This window comes from Primulina tabacum, chromosome 3 (genome assembly GCF_025594145.1).
Source record: "Primulina tabacum isolate GXHZ01 chromosome 3, ASM2559414v2, whole genome shotgun sequence".
Classification (NCBI taxonomy): domain Eukaryota; kingdom Viridiplantae; phylum Streptophyta; class Magnoliopsida; order Lamiales; family Gesneriaceae; genus Primulina; species Primulina tabacum.
The window spans coordinates 33,739,199-33,763,559 of record NC_134552.1 but is presented as its reverse complement, the minus strand read 5'-3'; the positions used below and the strand labels follow the sequence as shown (position 1 = coordinate 33,763,559).

The 24,361-nt window shown below is 37.6% G+C and overlaps 1 long non-coding RNA gene across 3 annotated transcripts in view; it reads left to right on the top strand.

Annotated features, from left to right (window-relative positions):
* The window catches only part of LOC142541060 (uncharacterized), a 101,644-nt gene extending 80,093 nt beyond the window's left edge, over positions 1-21,551 (top strand). Inside the window, exons 1-4 of one of the 3 annotated variants that reach the window (XR_012819223.1) lie at positions 11,674-12,150; positions 13,037-13,101; positions 20,631-20,695; positions 21,286-21,551. This is a non-coding gene — a long non-coding RNA (uncharacterized LOC142541060). Of the gene's footprint in view, positions 1-11,673; positions 12,151-13,036; positions 13,102-19,456; positions 19,747-20,630; positions 20,696-21,285 lie in introns of those variants that run through there. The other 2 variants (XR_012819225.1, XR_012819224.1) reach the window with 2 other exon arrangements.
* Positions 21,552-24,361: the final 2,810 nt, after the last annotated feature.

The following is a 24,361-nucleotide window of genomic DNA, read 5'->3' as shown; positions in this document are numbered from 1 at the left end:
ACACAGAAGAGTGCGCCATTTGTGTGGTCTACAGACTGTGAGTCTAGCTTTCTAAGAGTTGAAGAAGAGGCTGAACAGTGCATCTGTCTTGATGATTCCTTCGGGTACTGGCGATTTCGTTGTATATTGTGATGCATCTCACAGAGGGCTAGGATGTGTTCTTATGCAGCGAGGTCATGTGATTGCATATGCCTCTAGACAGCTGAAGCCACACGAGATTCGATACCCCATTCATGATCTTGAATTGGCGGCTATTGTTTTTGCCTTGAAGATCTGGCGTCACTATCTTTATGGTGAGAAATATGAGATTTACTCTGACCATAAAAGCCTGAAGTATCTGTTTTCTCAGTCAGAGTTGAACATGAGGCAGCGTAGATGGCTTGATCTACTGAAAGATTTTGATTGCGAGATCAAATACTATCCAGGGAAGTCAAATGCAGCAGCAGATGCCTTGAGTCGAAATGTTTGTGCCCTATCCTTATCGACCATAGGTGTGACTAATATGATTGAAGACTGTTGTTTGTCTGGATTAGCATTTGATACAAGTAGTAGACCATTGCTACTTGCTTCGATTCAAATTGAACCAGACTTGATTATGCGAATCAAAGAAGCGCAGAGAACTGATCAGAATATTCAGAAGTCAATTCAAATGGTCAGATCAGGACATCAGTCAGAGTATCAGGTACATGATTATATTCTGTACGTGAATAACCGTATTGTAGTGCCAGATGTTTCAGAGTTGAAACAACAGTTATTGTCAGCAGCACACTGTAGTTGGTTCAGCATTCACCCTGGTGGCAGAAAGATGTACAACGACTTGAAGACACAGTTCTGGTGGAAACAGATGAAATCGGATATTGTTGAATTTGTGTCTAAGTGCTTAAATTGCCAACAGGTGAAGGCCAAAAGAAAGAAGCCCAAAGGTTTACTTCAGAGTTTGTCTATTCCTGAATGGAAATGGGATCACATTTCCATGGATTTCGTGACGAAGTTACCTCGATCATCCCGGGGTTGTGATGCGATTTGTGTTGTGATAGACAGATTAACCAAATTAGCGTGTTTTATTCCGTACAGAATGACGTACAGACATGATCAGATGTCTGAGATATATGTCAGAGAGGTAGTTAGATTACATGGTGTGCCGAAGTCTATCGTATCAGATCGTGATTCACGATTCACTTATCACTTTTGGCACAGTCTGCAGCAGGCTTTAGGTACGACATTGCACCTGAGCACTGCTTATCATCCCCAGACAGACGGACAGTCAGAGCGGACTATCCAGACTTTAGAGGACATGTTGAGAGCTGTAGTGCTAGACTTTGGCACTAGTTGGCAAGATTCACTACCGTTGTGTGAATTCTCATACAACAACAGCTATTAAACGAGCATAGAGATGGCACCGTTTGAAGCTTTGTATGGCAAGAAATGCAGATCTCCTCTATATTGGGATGATATCTCTGAGGCACCAGAACTTGGACCTGATATGATCCGTGAAATGACTGAGAAAGTGAAGATCATTCAGAAAAAGAATGAAAACAGCACAGGATAGGCAAGCCAAGTATGCCAATATCAGACGTAGACCACTTGTATTTGAAAAAGGGGACAGAGTATTTTTGAAGATTTCTCCCTTCAGAGGCATTGAAAGATTTGGCAAGCGTGGGAAATTGTCTCCTAGATACATTGGTCCATACGAGATTCTTGAGAAGATTGGCGATCGAGCATATCGACTAGCTCTTCCTCCTTCTCTATCCGGAATACATGACGTTTTTCATGTATCGATGCTGCGTAGATACATGCCAGATTATTCTCATGTCATTCGGCCTGAAGAAGCTGAGCTGGATCAAACGTTGAGTTATATTGAACAACCGATACAGATTCTTGATCGGAAAGAGAAACAGCTCAGAACAAAGACTATTCCACTAGTGAAAGTCCAGTGGAGTCGTCATGGCACCGAGGAAGCGACTTGGGAGACAGAAGCAGATATGAAACAGAGATATCCCGAGTTATTCTCATGATGTGAGTATTTATTCAGCTTTTGATTTTACTGCTGTTTTTACATACTTGGATTAATTGATTTCACGTTCGAGGACGAACTAATATCTAAGAGGGGGAGAAATGTAATGCCCTAGATTGTGTGTGGATAAAATGAAAAGATGAAGTGTTTCTTGAAGAAAGGGACCGCACCCGCGGTGCATGGACAAAAAGTTAGTCATTTTTACAGTAGGGTCACCGCACCCGCGGTCCAAGAAAGAGTGCACCCGCGGTTGATGGACAGAGAGTTGGAAAGTATTTACAGAAATGGGTGTGCACCCGCGGTTCAAACGTAACCGCACCCGCGTTGATGTCACCGCACCCGCGGTCTTATATGTAGCGCACCTGCGGTCGACTTTTATGCAAAGTTGGATGGACTACCGAAGCTTGAGCGCAGCCGCGGTTCATGAACTACCGCACCCGCGGTCATACGTGTTGATTGAAGAATAAAGCATGTGACCTTGGACATGCATATAAGGTGTGTTGTCTTTCCTTCACTCTTCCTCAACAGAATGAGAATCGAGAGGAACTCCATGAAAGCTCAAGTATTCATCATGTCTTAGAAATTAGATTGTGCAACATCCAACCAACCAAATTTCAATCCAAACATAGATTTATGCTTCTGGCATCAAAAGCTACAAAAGGATGTAAGTATTGTTCACTTTCAACATGTTTTTATATATATGTGTTGGGAGAATGATGAATTGAGCTCCATAATATGTTCTTGAGGTTTTAAGCAACGTATATTCGTAACCGGATCGAAGAACGAACATTGTATGCTATTGTTACTATTTCCAGCATGCTTAGTGTTATGATATGCAGATTTTGAGTACTACCATGTGTTTATCATGAGGATTATGAGTTATGGTTACTGATTATTGAAGTTTGAGTTGACCGGTACCGAGAAACTACGCCGTTATGCCGCCAAAACGTACCGAGATTGAATATTGCTCCGTATGTGTATCCTTATGAGTTGAGAAGTATGAATTGGTTGTATATGTTGAGAGATGGATTGACCGGTATCGAGAAATTACGTTGTTATGCCGTCAAATTGTACCGAGATCAAGTATTAAATTGGATATGTGTTGATTGAGATTAGAGATTGATAGAATGCATCTTAAATATGTCGTTTCAGATTGATATTGACAGATTCGACAACGAGACTTCGACTGCTACGAACGACAAGAAAGGTATAATTCATGTTTTGTTTGGGGAAGACACAACTCAAATGAGATTCAATTTGAGTTTCCCAACCAAATCACATACTAGAATTGTTGTTTATCTTTTGATATGAATTTGATTTGTTTATAGATTTATATTCAAATCTCTTGAAAGGATGCTGTCTTGTTTATAGATTTATATTCAAGCCTTTGAGATAGGAGAGTCATTGGCAGACTTGCCAAACTAGGTGTTCGGTGGTATCGACGCTTCGGATCAGATTCTTTCCGATTGTAGACATTTGATAAAGATATGACCGAAGTCTAGGAATAAGACGTACAGTTACCCCGATTGGGAGGGTAGGTGACAGACAGTGACGTTTTATTCACACCGGGATCCCTAAAGTAGAGTCGAGTCGAGTCAAGACATGATTTGATTTGAATTGCATGTTTATATAGATTGGTTTCATAGACTATGAAGCCCATTATTATTGCTTTGATTCATGATTTATGATTATGTATCAGCATGTATACATGTTTTATACTGGGATTTGTTCTCACCGGAGTTTCCGGCTGTTGTTATGTCTGTATGTTTGCATAACAACAGGTGGGGCAGGATCTGGGTCACGGCAGAGATGAGATCAAGATAGCGTGGTGACTACGGGCGCAGTAGATCACTAGTGATATTGTACTAGATTTGTACTACTCGTAGTTTATGGTTTGTATTAAACATTTGTGATGTGTTTGTAGTAAAACATGACATGTATATTATATGTGTTGTAATTAAATAAAGAAAGATATTATGCGTAGTATTTACATTTGAATTAATGTTAAAAAGCGAAAATTTGACCCACATTTTGAATAAAGATCCAATTAATCCCGAAAAGAATTGAGTTAGAGCCCGGGTCCCCACAATGGCAACAGGTGGGACAAGATCAGGGTCGAGGAGATGATGAGTGATCGTGATTAGAGTGGAGACTACGGACTTTGACGTTGCTGTAGATAGGATTCAACACTTGACATTTAGTTGTTGAACCTTAGTTTGAGTTTGATGCTTGTTGTACAAGACTTGTACCTTTATACTGATATGTATATTAGATTGAATTCCATTACATTCCGCATTTAAAAAAAAAATAGACCTTGTTTATTATAATGAAATGAATTGTCCCAATGATGATTAAGAATATGATTAGCGTCCGGGTCCCCACAAGGTATATGTTGGCTTGGTTGATTTCTATGACCAATGGTGATGATTAATGGTTGATTTTATGTATTTTATTGTAGGTGTCCCTTCAAAGTCATCTTAGCGCAACCATTTGCTTCTTGGGTAGTAAGTAGAGGCTTGTTTTCTTTTCTCACATGATATATATATATTTACAAAAGCCATGTTTATTGATATCTAACTCCTTCCATTGATATATTCTTGTTATATGTATTGTTATGTATTCATTGATCAAGGAATACCATTGAATCCATTGATAAAGGAGTTAGTAAGCCATTGTTACCTACCATAAGTTTATTAAATTGTCTCAATAAAATTTCCATGATTAAAGTAAAGAATTGATAGTAATTATATGCGTGTTGTTGGCCAATTTCGTGATAAATGTGTATCTCTCACAGTTTTGATATTTATATCAAAGAGGTACAAATTACATTGTCCCCGTTACAGATTTATTAAGGCTCTATGTCATGCCACAGGTCACAGGACTATCAATTTCTTTTTTTAATCCTTTCCATGAAATACCATCTATTATGCCTAGATATCTATTGTTCATTGAAGATGGTATTATATAGCTTTCATTGCCATAGCCATGTTATTCAAGCCCAAGCATATGTATATTTACTTGTTGTTCTTCCCTTTCTACTTACTAAGTTATAATCTCATTCCAGTTAATATCATGTGATGCAGGTGAAAGAAAGAATGATATGGATTATTAGAGGTGGAAGAAGTCATATGGCAAGGGAAGGGGAAAAATTTTTGGCATGTAATACTTATTTCGGTTTTGTGAAACATTGGTAGTCATGGTATCTTGTACCTTGAAAGAATGAGTCACATATATTTTGTGGTGACTTTTGAACATATTTTTATGATAGTCTTTGGGCATTGTTATGTTAAAGGTTTGGTAACGTTTTTTTTATATATACGAGTTTTATTTTGCCTTTAAAATGAAATGCTTCCGCACATGTTATTTCTTTAAAATTTAATGTCATGGGTAAGGGTGTTTCATTTGTTCTTCTGGGCTTGACTGAAATTTTCTACCTATGTGCCTCTGCCATCACTTCTTCCCGAATCCCATTGATATCTGGTATCCACAACCGTCCTTTCATCCAGAGAACACTATTTTCATCAGTCTGGAATTCTTGGGTTTTTCTTTCTTGAATTTGTTCCTTAATCATTGTGATAGAGAAATCTCGGCTTTATTTTAATTTGATTGATTCTCGAAGGCATGGTTCCACTGATAGAGAAGATAAGTTTACTTTCCCAATGTTCCTTCAGCTCAAAGCATCTGCAACTTTATTCGCCTTCCCCGAATGATAATTGATCGATAAATCGTAATCTTTGAGAAGTTCAATCCACCTTCTCTGCCTCATGTTTAGTTCTTTTTGGGTGAATATGTATTTAAGGCTTTGGTGATCAGTAAATACTTCGCATTTTACCCCATAAAGGTAATGTCTCAAGATCTTTAGCGCAAATACGATTGCAGCTAACTCAAGGCCATGAGTTGGGTAAATTTGCTCATAAGGTTTTAATTGCCTTAATTCATAGGCAATTACCTGATCTTCCTGCATAAGCACACACCTTAATCCTCCCTTTGAAGCGTCACTATATATTGTAAAATCATTGCAATCCTCGGAAAGAACTAGTAATGTTGTAGATGCGACCTTTGTTTTAAGGTTTTCGAAACTATTCTCACATGCTTCATTCCAAATAAATATTGAATTCTTCTGTGTAAGTTTTGTGAGAGGAATGGCTATCGAAGAAAATCCTTTCACAAATTTTCTATAGTAGCCAGCTAAACCCAGAAAACTCCTTACTTCTATTACTGTTTTCGGTTGTGGCCAGTCCCTAATTGCCTCTACTTTCTTAGGGTCTAGTGACACCCCTAATTAAGAGATTATATGACCTAAAAACGCAACAGTTTTTATCCAAAATTCACACTTTTTGAATTTGGCATAGATTTCCTTTTCACGCAGTGTCTGCAAGGTGAGACGCAGATGTTCTCGATGGTCTTCCTAACTTGGTGAATACACAAGGATATCATCTATAAAAACCACAACAAATTTATCGATGTATGGCTTGAATACCCTATTCATGAGGTTCTTGAATGATGCAGAAGCATTTGTTAGACCAGAAGGCATCATGAAGAACTCATAATGTCCATATCTTGTTATAAAATCTGTTTTAGGTATATCCTCGGCTTTGACCTTCAGTTGGTGATAGCCTGATCTTAGGTCGAGTTTTGAAAAGAACTTTGCTCCTTTTAGTTGATTGAGAAGATAATCTATTCTGGGAAGTGGGTACTTATTATTTTTCGTAATTTTGTTTAACGCTCTATAATCAATACATAGTCTCATGCTTCCGTCCTTTTTCTTTTCGAAAAGAATTGGGGCTCCCCACGGGGATGCACTAGGTCGGATTTGTTTCTTGTCCAATAACTCCTGAATTTTCTCCTTTAACCCCTTTAATTCAGCTGGTGTCATTCAGTATGGTGCCTTTGAAATTGGTGCAGAACCATGGACCAAATTAATTTCAAATTCCACTTCTCTATCGGGAATCGCACCCGGTAATCCTCGGGAAAAACGCCTGGAAATTCTTGAACGATTGGAATATCCTCCATTTTTTAGGCATCTTCTTCTCTGACTTCGTTGACCATTTCTATGTAAATTTCTTCACCGCATTTTATGGCCTTCCAGGTTTGTGAGGCAGATAGAAGAGATTTTCATTCTTTGAACTTTCTATGATATATGATTTCCTTTTGAGTCGGAATCTGAAGTTCGACATTTTTATTTTGGCAGTCTACTAGGGCATGATGTTTAGCTAACCAGTCCATTCCGAAAATGATGTCGAACTCAATCATATTGAGTTGAATCAATTCTGCCTCAAAGATCTGTTTATTGATGCAAATTTTACAGTTCCGATATACCTTATGATTTTCAATTGTTTTGCTAGCAGGTGTTGCAACTCTTAATGGTTCACTAAGAGTTACATGCTAAAGTTTTAGCTCTATAGCAAATCATCTAAACTCAAATGAGTGAGTAGCACCACAATCAAACAAGCCATAAACAAGCATTTTGTTGAGTAAAACCGTACCTGCCAACACATCATTGGTGTTATCCGCTTCTTCTTGAGTTATAGCATACACTCGAGCATTAGTCTTGTTTTCATTTGGTTTGTTTGGTCCGGTCCCTTTATCTTTGTTCTCAAGACACTCTTTAACCCGATGTCCTACTTGTCCAAATTTGAAACAAGCGCCCGTCTGAAAGGGGATCGATTAAGGTGTCCGCTTGCGCAACGGAAGTTTCAAAATTATTTTCTAGTAAGAAAATCGAGTACCCTAAACATTAGTGTGTAGCAAATACAATAAAACACAAAATGACATTCATAGGGTGTTTTAAGATTTTACCTATCAATCTTAAAAGATTGATGAGGGCTCCAATTAAGTCGTAAACTACTTAGCTCTTCAATTGCAAGACAAATCTTCAAGCCTCCCTTTAGCACTCCTTGCTCAAAATCAAGCCCACCACCAACAAAGAAGATCCCCTCTAACTTTGCACTAGAAAAATTAGAGGATTTTTCTTTTGAGAAGAGAGTGCAATCTTCAACAATTGAAGAAGAAAAATGAAGGAGATAGTGCTACAAAAATTTCGGCCATTGCCTCGGAAGAGAGAGGGAGGAGTGTTTTTCTTGGTGTATGAAAAAGTGATAAAGTGCATGAGCAAGCCATGCATTGTTTAATGAAAAAGTTTCCTCCAACCCTTCACCTTCCTTGCATGCGTTTTACTTGGGCTTGTAACAATTTCAAGGCCCGTGGACTTTTATTTAAATGTCTCAAAAACATTTGATACCATTTAAACCTTACTTGATTTTATTTAAGCCCACTTGTTTAATAATTATTTCTAATTGGGCTCTACAAAGCCCAATGTTATTTAATTAATTCAACACTTGAATTAATTTAATTATTTCGACTTTACCAGGTTCACTAGTGTTTAATTAATTCAACATTTGAATTAATTTAATTTAGTTCATAATAAAGTTTATGAAAATCACAATTTTCAAATACTTTATTTGTTTGGCCAACTTTTAATTTAGGAACACTTCCTAAAATTAAAAGTCACATTCCCCTTATAAAAGTCATACTTCTAATTTTTCTTGCGCTTATAAACTCTTTTATAAGTCGTTCAACATATTGAACTATTTTTACTTCTCAACGGGATCTAGAAAGTTAGCACTTGTGTGAACCTCAATGGTTCAATGATACAACTAGCCGTGGGTTCACATCTCAATGTGATTCGTGACTAAACATTTCCTCATATGAGCATACCCCAATTGCTCCATTCTTAATTATCAACTGCTTGATAATAGGAACGTCAGAACTCAAGTCATATAGTACCCAACCAACCATTTTAAAAGCCTAGCAGCATCGCTTACATGATTCCCTAGGTATCAAATGACAGTGCCTACAAGAACTATTCAATTGTGGTTAGCGTATAGTACGGTCCCTTCAACTTATATATCCCGACCGATTCGACAACTATATGCATATCGAGAATTGTCAATGAATCGTTACTAAGTGTTATGTCGTAGTTGTATCGATGGTGTAATCTATGAAACCCCTTTTATAATTACCACCATACTCTAATCAGAGATTTCATACTACATATACATGAGATCACAGAGGATATCCATACCCGAAGGTAAGCGGTGAATCCTTGACTACAATGCTTCGAATCCTATTGTTTCGACAAAACACCCAACCTTGCCACCCGGTGACCCCATGAGAGTCTGTAAACAAGTCAATGTGCAATGCTAGCATATAAAGTCTCAATGTTGTCCCTGAAAGAGGATCGGTTTTAGGTGTTCAAATGCGCAACGGAAGTTCAAAATGTTTAAGGGCATGAAAATCGAAATTTTAAGGAAAAAATTTCTTGAACACCTCATGTACTAGTGTGTAACGTATACAAAACACAAACTATAACATTCATAGGGTGTTATGAAATTTACCAATCAATCAAAATGGATTGATGATGGCTCCAACTAAGGTGTAAACACCTTAGCTCTTGATGAAATGACCTTCTACAAGTTTCCTTTGAACACTCCTTGTTCAAAAATCAAGCCCACCGCCAACTAGGAAGATCCACCTTACACTTGCACTAGAAAATGTAGGACATTTTTCTTTGAGAAGAGAATTATTTCTCCAACTATTGAAGAACAAAATTGAGAGAAAAATGAGGTGAAATTTTCGGCCAAGAGAGAGAGTGAAATGGAGTGAATGAGTTGTCTTGGTTGTGCAAAAAGCTAAAGCTAGCATGTGCATGTCATTCCAATTTTTTAATTAAAAGTAATCCCCAACTCTTCACCTCCCAAGCATGCAATTTGAGTTGGGCTTGTAACATTAACAAGGCCTATGGACAATTATTTAAATGTCCCAAAAATATTTGAGTCCATTTAAAGCTTACTTGATTTTACTCAAACCCACTAGTTTAATAATTATTTTTAATTGGGCTCTACAAGCCCCAATGTTATTTAATTAATTCAACACTTGAATTAATTTAATTATTTGGACTCTACTAGGCCCACTAATGTTTAATTAATTCAACACTTGAATTAATTTAATTTATTCCGTAATAATGTTTATGAAAATCACAATTTTCAAATACATTATTTATTTGGTCAACTTTTAATTTAAGAACACATTAATAAATTAAAAATTACATTTTCTTCATAGAAGTCATACTTCTATTTTTTCTTACGCTTATAAACTCATTTATAAGCCGTTCAACACATTGAACTATTTTAACTTCTCAACGCGATCTAGAAAGCTATTACTTGTGTGGCCCTCCATGGTTCATTGATACAACTAGCCGTGGGTTCACATCTCCATGTGATTTGGACTAAACATGTCCTTATACGAGCATACCCCAATTGCTCCATTCTTACTTATCAACTCCTTGATAACAAGAATGTCAGAACTCAAGTCTGATAGTACCCAACCAATCATGTTAAACGCCTAGCAGCATCGCTTACATGATTCCCTAGGTATCAAATGATAGTGTCTGCAAGAACCATTCAATTATGGTTAGCGTACAGTACGGTCCTTTCAACTCATATATCCCGATCGATCCGACAACCATTGGTATATCGAGAGTTGTCAATGAATCGATACTATGTGTCATGTCATAGTTGCATCGATGGTGTAATCTATGAAACCCATTTCATAATTACAACCATATTCTGATCAAAGATTTCATACTACATACACATAGGATATCCATACCCAAAGGTAAGCGGTGAATCCCCGACTACAATGCATCAAATCCTATATGTTTCGACAGAACACTCAACCTTGCCACCTGATGACCCCATGAGAGTCGGTAAACAAGTCAAAGTGTAATTCTAGCACATAGAGTCTCAATGTTGTCCCGGGTCATAAGGACTAATGGTGTACAACCATAAACTAGGACGTTTTCACTCGATAAGTCAGAACCACTTGGAAAGTCCTTTATGGAGGGTTGTTCAGTGCACTCTACAAGGAGCACCTATCTGCATGCTCGGACATCACAATGTCCCCTACCAATGAAACATGGTACTCACATCGCAGATACTAGTCTCGAACTCGAGCGGCCTATATGCTTCTTAGCGGCGGCTGAATCGAGTAGGAACTGTTTAGAATATACAGTATTCCAAATATGAGTTTCATGATACTCATCATATGAGCATGTGTGGACCCGGACGCTAATCATGTTCTTAATCATCATCAGGACAATTTAATCAATTATAATAAACATGGCCTAAATTTTTATTTTTATTTTTTAAATGCGGAATGTAATGGGATTCAATCTAATATACATATCAGTATTAAAGTACAAGTCTTGTACTATATATACAATCATTCAACTAAGGTTTAACAACTAAATGTCAAGTGTCCAAACCATATCTCTAATCTAAGTCTGTAGTCTCCACTCTAATCACGATCTTTCTTTATCTCCTCGACCCTGAACCTGTCCCACCTATTGCCATGCACACATACAAACACGACAACAGCCAGATAACTCCGGTGAGAATAAAATCCCAGTATAAATCAATAAAACATGCGATCATATAAACAATGTAAAAGCATGTAACAAATGTGATGACTTGATATTAATTACTCAATTATTTGGCAAGAATTGATATTAACTATTTTAAAGTGCGAAATTAAAATAATTAAGCTAAATAAATTTAATCGTGTGTTAAAAATGTGTATTAGAAAATATCGGAAGTATAAACGATATTAAAATACATGTCGGAATTAAATAGCACACGGGAGTTGAAATAAATTGGACCGGATCACAGTCTAGCATTTTGAGCAAACATTTAATAATTGCAAATGCATATTAATATATTTGTGGGGTGTATATTTTTATGGGTTATTTTATAAGGAAACCCATTTCCCCTTCACCATTCCCGTAAGTCTTCTCCTCAACCCTACCTCACGCCTCACCCTCTTCTCCAGCTACCTTCTTCGTGTCTTGTGGTTCAACCACCATAGCTGACAGTAATTTATCCAGCAACCATCAGCTGAAGCTCGTGCACCTTGTTCCTTGTTTGAATCGAAGAAGAGACGAGCTCTTCCATTGTGCAGCGAGCTGCATGTTGCTGCTGCAACATTTTTCCAGCCCCTTGCTTGCCTTCTTATTTGTTCCTTGGAGGATTGCAGAGGCTAATTCTTGCTTCATTTCAGTTTATAGGAAGCTTTGGAAGGTAATTCCTAAGCCTAGAGTTGCAAATTTGTTCATGGGTTTCATTCTTAGCTACGGTGATATTTCGAGAATTTGGTGTCTAGTTTTTTTGGATATTTGGGTATGTTACATGAAGAATATCGACTTGTGGTTCAAATAAAACTTATAGAACGTTGTGTTAGCTTTCTACAGCCACTGGAAAATCGTAATTACAATAAGAAACGGATTTGATATGATTTTTCTACCATAATGTGTCAAAAACCGAACTCTGTACTGATGCGTGCAGAAGACATTCTGTAATTCGAGTCTGTGACCTGTTTGCACTCAGATTCTGGACTTGTGATCCAGATAAAAGTTGTAGAGTTATGTCTTGTCTTCGAAACGATAATTGACCCGTTAAATTCCACTAAGAATTGAGGGAGTTATGCTCATTTTACCGAAACTGCTCAGTCTGGGAATTCAGTCCGCGAGTTGGTGAGTAACAGCATGTTCTGGCTTAATTCTGGAATTATCTACTAAGATTTTGGGAATGATTTCTTCTAAGAAAACTTAAATATTTGAGTTTTCTTTCATTTACAATTGGCGTATTTTGAATTGGGTCAATAATGAATTAGATATGAATTTTATGCTACAAGGTGTCGAACCAGAATCTGTACAGATTTATTGTTTTCAAAGTTTCTTGTTTTTAATGTTTATCAGCATCTAGATAAGCGATTTTTGTGTCAGTATCTTCTGATGAAATGTGGGATTTTGAGTTAGGATTTAAGCCATATATGATAAGTGTAAATCGGTTTGGTTTTGATTGAGTTATGACCTTAAAATCGATCCTAGGTACAAGCTGAAATTTGTAAATTGTAATTGGATAAGAGTTGAGTATTTAATTGATGAAAATAAATTAATTGCCACAGGTTTTGATAACCAGGAAGCGCCGAGGTCTTCGTAATTATTGTGGTAATTTAATTTGAAGGTTAAGGTACGGATTGATCGATTTCTTATAGCGTCTATGTCGACGTGTAATTTAATTGATGTGAGTTAATTGATTTTATGTGAATTATGTGATTATGTGCTCTTTGTGGAATTTGGATGCAAATTTAAAAGATTATTCCTCGTTTTCTTAAAATAAAACATGATTTTCAAATATATTGGAATAATCTATGGATTGATATACATTGTTGAGCACACATTCATATTGAGCCCTTTAGTTATTGATACCCGTTGATATTCGATTGAGATCTATATATGATATTATATTGTGTCTTGTGGATTTTGGGCACCTTGACTCGGTCCGGCTTAGGTAGTTGCTGGCATCAAGTGTGAAGCCATATCCCCAGACACTGTCCGCTGAGTCGTGGACCAGCTCGAGCATATATTATGATTGTTGATATCGATCCTTTGACTCCTGATATCCAGACATCTTGCACCAGTACATGCACTGGATTGATTTCATTACATGTCATTTATATATGATGTAATTTATTTGATCTTCGTACTGGGGTTTGACCCCTGTCCTTTGGGACTGTTGTGGTTTGTTCTGTGTTTCCATAGCAGGTCATGCAGGTGGTTTGTCTTCGGCTGCTCAGGATGAAGCACCGTGGGGCGCTAGAGCTCTTTGAGTTTTGAGCTCAAGCCTTTATTGTTTTTCTCTGTTTTCAGTCATCGAGTCCCTAGATATTATATTTATGTATTATGGAGTCTATGTAGTACCGGGGTATGCCCCGAGTAGTTGTATATTGTGTTTGTGGAGGATCGTTGTTGTGATTGTGCCTGGTTGGCATTGTTTCGTATTGGATGTTTGTTGAGAGTTTTGATTTAGTCGTTTTGGTTATTTTATGTTTTTACGGTTTGTCCTATTTACGGGGAGGTCATGCTGAAATTTCTATTGGGCCAAAAGCAAAATTTTAACTCGTTTTCGCTGTTTATACTAATTAATCCTGATTGTGTTTTAATAAAATATTAATCAGGAACAAGGCCCTCACAGTTTGGTATCAGAGCGTAGAATGGGATATGCTCATATAGAGTTAGTACACTCGAGTCTAGGCACAAATAAATTGTGCGCATGTGATTGATTATTTGGAATTACTTGCTTTTGCCTAGTTTGAAATGCATGTTAGTATTTTAGAGATGAACATGTTTTGGCATTAGTAGGTAATGGATTCTTGAGCATTTTGGCATTTCCTTTTCGGTGCTTTGAATTATTTTGAAGTTAATGAATATTTTGGGAATTAACTTTGGTTTTGTAGAATGGCACCGAGAGGTAGGAAAGGTAAAGAAGTGGTTCAAGAGTCTGGTGCTCAGAATATGGATGGTATTGATGTGAATGCTCGAGGTAGACGTGGTCGACCTACTGGTGAAGCAGTACAGAATGTTAATGTGGAAGTTGAACAGATCACCCGTAGAGTGAATGATATGGAATTGGTGGTATCGAGATTTCAGAATCCGAATCCTCCTATCTTTGAGGCTCCGAAGGTAATGAAAAAGCTGAAAGTTGGTTAAGGGCCACGAATAATTTGTTTGATTTGGTGGAATATGATTCCAACCGAAGAGTAAAATTAGTAGTTCTTCAGCTGAGGGACAATGCTGAACGTTGGTGGGAGGCTACTGCCAGGGCTTTGCGTGATGCTGGCACAGTTAGTACTTGGGATGTTTTCAGTACTCAGTTCAGACAAGAGTATTCTCCGCCTTCTTATTATGATGCCAAATCATCTGAATTTCATAAATTGGTTTAGGGTAATTTACTTGTTGCGGAATATGCTCGACAATTATCATCTTTATTGATTTACGTGCCGCACATCGCCGGTAATGATGGGGCAAAAATGGAGAAATTTCTGGAAGGATTGGGTTCTCATTTATATTCCTTGGTTCTGGCTAGTAATCCGGTTAGCTAAGCCGATGCAGTCAATAAGGCAATAAGATTAGAAGCAGGATTTCAAAGAGATAATCAGCAGTAGACTTTACAGATACCCAATGGAGGTATGCAATTACCAATGGGTACATCATCTTATGTACCTCAGCAGCCTTTCCAGCAGCAGCAGTTCTTCAAACACCAAAAACCTCAAAGGTTTAGGCCCAGAGGAAAGAACTTCAAGAAGAAAGGTCAGTCGAGTTCATCTAGCTAAAGTGGATCTAAAAGTGTATCGGGGACGCCTTTTTCAGGGAATCAGTATTCAGTGGTGTATTGTGAGCGTTGTGGAGGTAGACATCATACATCTCAGTGTGGTGGTGTACGTGGGACATGTCATAATTGCGGTCAGAAAGGACACTTTGCTAGATGTTGTCCAAACCGTACTCAAGGGCAGATGAGACCACAACAGTTTTCTCAAAACAGAGGTGGTTTTTCGGGTGGTTCATCTCAGAGACCCTTTACTTCTGCGCAGTCTTTTCAGCAGTCCAATTATCCACAGGTTCGGGGTAATGCACCTCAATCATTCCCAGGTCCACAACAGGCTAGTGTATGCTTTGACAGAGGATCAAGCCAGAGAGGCGCCAGGTGGTGTAATCGCAGGTACTTGTTTAATTAATGGTTACATGCACGAGTTATATTTGATACAGGAGCATCTCACTCTTTCCTCGCATCCAATTTTGTTGATGAATATGACTTTGTGACTACATCATTGCATGAGTTTGCATCTGTGTCCACTCCAGCCGGTAAAGTGATTTTATCATGGCAGATTGTGTTGAATTGTGTATTTCATTTCGGTGACAGTATTATGATTTCTAATTCGATTGTGTTATCGATGTATGACTTTGATTGTATCATTGGTATGGATACCTTGACAAATTATCGAGCTACTGTAGACTGTTTTCATGGTGTAGTACGTTTTCGACCTCATTTTGGTGACAAATGGAATTTTTATAGTCGAGGATCGCAAGCTAAAATACCTTTAGTTTCAGCGATGGAAATGTTTAAGCTATTATCCTTAGGAAATGAGGGAATATGATTTCTGCTGTGGATGCTTTAAAGGAAGAGCCGAGATTGTCTGATATACCGGTGGTGAAAGAATTTTCTGATGTCTTTCTGGAGGAGATACCATGTTTTCCACCGCACAGAGAGCTTGATTTTAGCATTGAATTGATGCCAGGAAATGCTCCAATTTCAAAAGCTCCGTATAGAATGGCACCTACAGAACTTAAAGAGTTGAAAGAGGAATTGCAGGATTTACTTGAAAAAGGGTACATACGACCTAGTATGTCACCTTGGGGAGCCCCTGTTTTGTTTGTTAAAAAGAAAGATGGTTCCATGAGAATTTGCATTGATTATAGGCAATTGAATCGGGTCACCGTCAAGAATAAATAGCCTTTGCCTAGAATCGATGATTTGTTTGATCAATTACAGGGAACTTCAGTATATTCGAAAATTGATCTTCGATCAGGATACCATCAACTTCGAGTTAGAGAAGAAGATGTTTCTAAGACAGCTTTTAGAACCAGATACGGGCATTATGAATTTTTGGTTATGCCATTTGGGTTGACTAATGCACCAGCAGTATTTATGGATTTAATGAACCGAGTGTTCAGGAATTTTCTGGACAAGTTTTTTATTGTTTTTATTGATGATATACTGGTGTATTCGAAGTCAAGAAAGGAACATAGAGAGCATTTGAGATTAGTTCCTCAAACACTTCGTGATGCTCAGTTGTATGCTAAATTGTCAAAGTGTGAATTCTGGTTGGATCAAATCATATTTTTGGGTCATGTGATATCAGCCAAAGGAATATCCGTCGATCCAAGTAAAATTAAAGCGGTCTTGAATTGGACTAGACCAACCAATGTACCAGAGGTTCGAAGTTTTATGGGATTGGCCGGGTATTACAGACGATTCATTGAAGGGTTTTCTCATATTTCCCGACCTATCACCCAACTGACCAAGAAGGATGCAAGATTTATTTGGTCAGAAGAGTGTTAGCAGAGTTTTCTGAAACTGAAAGAAAAATTGACGACAGCACCAGTGTTGGCGTTGCCGTCTGGATCAGGTGGATTTGTGGTTTGTACAGGCATCAGCTAAAGGATTGGGATGTGTATTGATGCAACATGGAAAGGTTATTGCCTATGCTTCGAGGCAACTAAAGATACATGAATCCCGATATCCAGTTCATGATCTTGAACTTGCAGCCATTGTTTTTTCCTTGAAAATTTGGCGACACTATCTATATGGTGAACAATTTATTATTTACTCAGATCATAAGAGTTTGAAATATCTGTTTACTCAGTCAGAGCTGAATATGAGGCAGAGACGTTGGTTAGATCTATGGAAGGATTTTGACTGTGAAATACAGTATCAACCAAGGAAGATGAATTAGGTTGCAGATGCATTAAGCCGGAAGTATCAGGATGGCATGTTAGCATCCATTCATATTTCACAGAATCATGATGAATTGTGTACTTCTGGATGGAATTTTCAGCCACAAGATAATTATTTTATTGTTTCTGCATTGCAGTTTGAGCCACAGATTATTGCTGAAATTAAAAAGGCTCAAAAGACAGATCCAAAAGTTCAGAAATCAAAAGAGTTGGTTTTGTCTGGTAATCCAGATAAGTATAATGTCTCATCAGATGATTGTTTGCGAATGAATAACATATTAGTGGTACCAAATGTTGCAGAATTGAGAGAATCATTGCTTCAAGAGGCGCATTGTAGTCGCCATAGTGTTCATCCTTGTAATCGTAGGATGTACCAGATATTGAGACCTTATTTCTGGTGGGATGCGATGAAGAAAGACATTTCTGAATTTGTAGCAAGATTTTTTGTACATGCCAACAGGTGAAAGCTAAGAGAATGAAACCTGGAGGTATGTTACAGAGTTTAGAAATACCGCAATGGAACTGGGAACATATTGCAATGGACTTTGTAACTCACTTACCCAGGTCTATCAGAGGTTGTGATGCTGTCTGGGTTATAGTTGATAGATTGTCCAAGTCAGCACATTTCATTCCATATGCTCGTACCTATCCTTACAAGAAAATGGCAAGGTTATATTTGGATAATGTGGTTCGGTTGCATGGAGTTCCAGTGTCTATTGTGTCTGATAGAGATCCAAGATTTGCATCTAAGTTTTGGAGCAGTCTTCAGAATGCTTTGGGAACTAAGTTGGCTATGATCACAGCATATCATCCCCAAACTTATGGTCAGACAGAAAGAACCATTCAGACTTTGGAAGATATGCTTCAGTCAGTAGTTATGGATTTCAGAGGTAATTGGCAAGAATCTCTATCATTGGTAGAATTCTCATACAACAACAGTTTCCAAACGACTATTGGAATGGCACCATTTGAAGCTTTGTATGGTAGAAGGTGTCGATCGTCGATATGTTGGAATGAGATTGGAGAAAAATCATTGGCACAACCTGAATTTGTTGAAGAGATGAATGAAAAGATTGATTTGATCAGAAAAAGAATGAAAGCATCTCAGGATCGTCAAGCTAGCTATGCAAATAAAATGCGTAGACCTTTGGAATTTCAAGTCGGTGGTCAAGTTTTTCTAAAGGTGTCACCATTTCGCGGCACAATGAGATTTGGGAAAAAAGGAAAGTTAGCTCCACGTTATATTGGACCGTATACTATCGTTGAGAGGATCGGTTTGTTGGCTTATAGATTGAACTTGCCGCAGAGTTTGTCTGCTATACATGATGTGTTTCGTGTATCTATGTTGCGGAAGTATGAGCCAGATCCATCTCATGTTCTGAGACACGAGAATGTGGAGTTAGATAGTTCTCTTAGCTATGTTGAGTATCCTTTGCAAATTCTTGATCGCAAAGAAAAGCAGCTTCGTAATAAGACGATTCCTCTAGTCATGGTGCAGTGGAGTAAACATGGGACAGAAGAGGCAACATGGGAGCTCGAGGCTAGAATGCGTCAAGAATGGCCTCATTTGTTTAAGAATGTAACAAATTACTCCATGTACTCTGAGTTTCCTATGTACTAGCAGTAATGTAAATTTGAATTCCTTTTATCTTATTTGTATTGAACGTTCTGATTTCGAGGGCAAAATCTTTGTTAAAGGGGGAGAATGTGATGACCTGATATTAATTACTCAGTTATTTGGCAAGAATTGATAATAATTATTTTAAAGAATTAAATTAAAATAATTAAGCTAAAAAATTTAATCGTGTGTTAAAAATGTGTATTAGAAAATATCGGAAGTATAAACGATATTAAAATACATGTCGGAATTAAATAGCACACGGGAGTTGAAATAAATTGGACCGGGTCACAGTCTAGCATTTTGAGCAAACATTTAATAATTGCAAATGCATATTAATATATTTGTGGGGTGTATATTTTTATGGGTTATTTTACAAGTAAACCCATTTCCCCTTCACCATTTCCGTAAGTCTTCTCCTCAACCCTACCTCACGCCTCACCCTTTTCTCCAGCTACCTTCTTCATGTCTTGTGGTTCAACCACCATAGCTGACAGTAATTTATCCAGCAACCATCAGCTGAAGCTCGTGCACCTTGTTCCTTGTTTGAATCGAAGAAGAGACGAGCTCTTCCATTGTGCAGCGAGCTGCGTGTTGCTGCTGCAACATTTTTCCAACCCCTTGCTTGCCTTCTTATTTGTTCCTTGTAGGATTGTAGAGGCTAATTCTTGCTTCATTTCAGTTTATAGGAAGCTTTGGAAGGTAATCCCTAAGCCTAGAGTTGCAAATTTGTTCATGGGTTTCATTCTTAGCTACTGTGATATTTCGAGATTTTGGTGTGTAGTTTTTTGGATATTTGGGCATGTTACACGAAGAATATCGACTTTTGGTTCAAATAAAACATGTAGAACGTTGTGTTAGCTTTCTACAGCCACTAGAAAATCGTAATTACAATAAGAAACGGATTTGATATGATTTTTCTACCATAATGTGTCAAAAACCGAACTCTGTACTGATGCGTGGAGAAGACATTCTGTAATTCGAGTTTGTGACATGTTTTCACTCGGATTCAGGACTTGTGATCCAGATGAAAGTTGTAGAACTATGTCTTGTCTTCGAAACAATAATTGACCCGTTAAATTCCATTAAGAATTGAGGGAGTTATGCTCATTTTACCGAAACTTCTCAGTCTGGGAATTCAGTCCGCGAGTTGGTGAGTAACAGCATGTTCTTGCTTAATTCTGGAACTATCTACTAAGATTTTGGGAATGATTTCTTCTAAGAAAATTAAAAATTTGAGATTTCTTTCATTTACAATTGGCGGATTTTGAATTGGGTCAATAATGAATTAGATTTGAATTTTATGCTACAAGGTGTCGAACCAGAATCTGTACAGATTTATTGTTTTCAAAGTTTCTTGTTTTTGGTGTTCATCATCATCTAGTTGAGCGATTTTTGTGTCGGTATCTTCTGATGAAATTTGGGATTTTGAGTTAGGATTTCAGCCATATATGATAAGTGTAATTCGGTTAGGTTTTGATTGAGTTATGACCTTAAAATCGATCCTAGGTACAAGATGGAATTTGTAAATGGTAATTGGATAAGAGTTGAGTATTTAATTGATGAAAATAAATTAATTGCCACAGGTTTTGATAACCAGGAAGCGCCGAGGTCTTCGTAATTATTGTGGTAATTTAATTTGAAGGTTAAGGTACGGATTGATCGATTTACAGCGTCTATGTCGACGTGTAATTTAATTGATGTGAGTTAATTGATTTTATGTGAATTATGTGATTATGTGCTCTTTGTGGAATTTGGATGCAAATTTAAGATTATTCCTCGTTTTCTTAAAATAAAACATGATTTTCAAATATATTGGAATAATCTATGGATTGATATACATTGTTGAGCGCACATTCATATTGAGCCCTTTAGTTATTGATACCCGTTGATATTCGATTGAGATCTGAATATAATATTATATTGTGTCTTGTGGATTTTGGGCACCTTGACTCGGTCCGACTTAGGTAGTTGCTGGCATCAAGTGTGAAGCCATATCCCCAGACACTGTCTGCTGAGTCGTGGACAGGTCCGCTGAGTCGTGGACCAGCTCGAGCATATATTATGATTGTTGATATCGATCCTTTGACTCCTGATATCCAGACATCTTGCACCCGTACATGCATTGCATTGATTTCATTACATGTCATTTATATATGCTGTAATTTATTTGATCTTCGTACTGGGGTTTGACCCCTGTCCTTTGGGACTGTTGTGGTTTGTTCTGTGTTTCCATAGCAGGTCATGCAGGTGGTTTGTCTTCGGCTGCTCAGGATGAAGCACCGAGGGGCGCTAGAGCTCTTTGAGTTTTGAGCTCAAGCCTTTATTGTTTTTCTCTGTGAGTTCAGTCATCGAGTCCCTATATATTATATTTATGTATTATGGAGTCTATGTATTACCGGGGTATGCCCCGAGTAGTTGTATATTGTGTTTGTGGAGGATCGTTGTTGTGATTGTGCCTGGTTGGCATTGTTTCGTATTGGATGTTTGTTGAGAGTTTTGATTTAGTCGTTTTGGTTATTTTATATTTTTCCTGTATGTCCTATTTACGGGGAGGTAATGCCGAAATTTCTATTGGGCCAAAAAGCAAAATTTTAACTCGTTTTCGCTGTTTATACTAATTAATCCTGATTGTGTGTTAATAAAATATTAATCAGGAACAAGGCTCTCACAACAAATATCAGTAATATGTATCAAATCTGAAAACATAATCAATATAAAACTGTCAATCAGACTCGTGACTCTACGTCTCAGACTAGACTCATTCCTAGTCTAGGGATCCCGGTTTTCAGATGTTGATATTCCTATATCGAACATCAGTAATAGAAGAAACTCCAATTCTATGCACTTAGATATAACCAAACATCCGGTGTCTTGACCTATCCGTCACAGACTGTGTTTGGGGACCCGGACGCTAATCATCTTATTAATCGTCATTGGGAATAATTTAATTAATTATAATAAACAGGGTCTAAATTTTTTTTTTAAAATGCGGAACGTAATGGCATACATCTTAACATACAAGTCAGTATTAAAAGTACAAATCTTGCACTATATACAATCAGTCTCAACTAAGGTTTAACAACTATATAACAAGTGTTTAAACCCTAACCCTAGTCCAAGTCCGTAGTCTCCACTCTAACTCGATCTTTCTTCACCTCTGTGACCCTGAACCTGTCCCACTTGTTGCCATGCACACATATAGACAAGACGACAGCCGGATAACTCCGGTGAGATATAAATATCTCAGTATAAACAATGTATCAATGCAATCATATAAAACATATATAAAAGCATAAACAATCATTAAAACATGTATCCAATCTGACTACATGACCCAATACGAATCTGTATTTAAGTCAATGACTTATTATCGTACCTCAACTTATTTTTAACCTAGGGATCCCGATCTAATTTAGACTTTGGTATGCTGTATCGAATGTCTACAATAGACGTCGATCTACATCTAAGCTCATCGATACACCGTAAGTCTAGAGTCTTCGTGGTTCTGACAAAGACTCGGCGGTTTTGCCCTAGCTAGGCTGATCTGCCCTAGACTCAAACTCTGGCTCTGCTATAATTCAATAGACTAAACATATCAATCTGATAATCTGCAAATATCAATGAAATAAAATAAAGTATGTAATTTTGGGAAACTCAAGTCAGACCTAACTCGAGTTGTGCAATCTCGAATCAACATTTATTTATACCTTTCTTGCTGTCGCTCTTATACAATCGAAGTCTCGACTCAAAGCCTGTCAATGTTCAATCTGGCAATTACAATATCAATATACTGTATCAATATTCTAATAAATCACAACATCTCTATTTTATCAAATTCTGACGGTACAACAGTACAATCTTGCGATACTGATAATACTATATCAGTCTATACCAATTCCAATCATTTACAATCAACCACCGTACATAACTAATATCAATTCTAGTCAATCTCATTCTGAAATTCATAACAATTCCATATTCAGTCCGTTTCTTAATCTAACTTTGATTCTACGCTTGTCTATTATGTCAAGAACATGATATATGAATTTTATTCGATCCTGACAATATCATAATTTAAAAACATGTCCAAACGTAATAAAACTTACGTCTAGTTGTAGCCTGCGTCGATAGGAACTCAGTACCGAAGTCGGATTCAAAATCTAACGAGTAGATTTCACAAACTCATAACTTGGAACCACGGTGAAGTGTTGAGGGAATTCTCGATTTTTGCTGTTTCTATCTGATCAAATTCGAAGGAAGAGGCAATATATATATATTGCATGTAATTGATACGTGTTTTCCTCAAAATCCATCCAAAGCCTCTCGCGCATATGCGCGTACTGTCCTAACGCATATGCGCGAGACTTAAGTCTCGGCGCGTAGCTTCACGGAGACTCGCGCATATGCGCGCCCTTACTCGGCGCATATGCGCGAGGCCATTGCTCAAATTTGCCAAGTCTCGGGTACCCTCGCGCATGTGCGCGAATCCAAGTCGCGCATGTGCGCCAACCTCTCTGGACCTCTCGCGCATGTGCGCGCATACAGTCGCGCATGTGCGCCTAGTGTTCTGTTCCGCACAATGGGCTTCTGCCCTACTCGCGCATATGCGCGAGACCTTTGGCTCTCGCACCAACAACTTCACATACAAACTTTTAATTCATGTCTCGATTAGCCCTTTCATAATCGTCTCGATTAAAAATTAATAATCATAATTTAACACGATTTAAAATCTTGCGCATTACATTTCTCCCCCCCTAAGATACGATTTCGTCCTCGAAATCACAGGTATTCAATCGTATCAATAAGGAGTATATATACTAAACTGTATAAGAAAATTTACATTATCGAAATAACTTTGGGAACTCTTGTCTCATATCTGATTCAGTTTCCCAAGTGGCTTCTTCAGTGCCATGACGAGTCCATTGAACTTTCACAAGTGGAATGGTCTTCGTTCTGAGCTGTTTTTCTTTACGATCAATAATCTGAATCGGTTTTTCAATATAGCTCAACGTTTCATCCAGTTCGGCCTCATCTGTGTGGGGACCCGGACGCTAATCATCTTCTTAATCATCTTTGGGATTTAATTATCATTTAAGATAAACAGGGTCTAAAAATTTTTCTTTTTTAAATATAAGTGTGGAACGTAATGGAATTTAACTAATATACATCTCAGTATAAAAGTACAATAATGTACAACAATTATTCAAACTAGTCTAAGATTCAACTACTAATTTTCAGTATTAAACCAAGTCTACATCCAAGTCCGGAATCACCACTCTAATCTCAATCTCTCATCATCCTCTTGACCCTGATC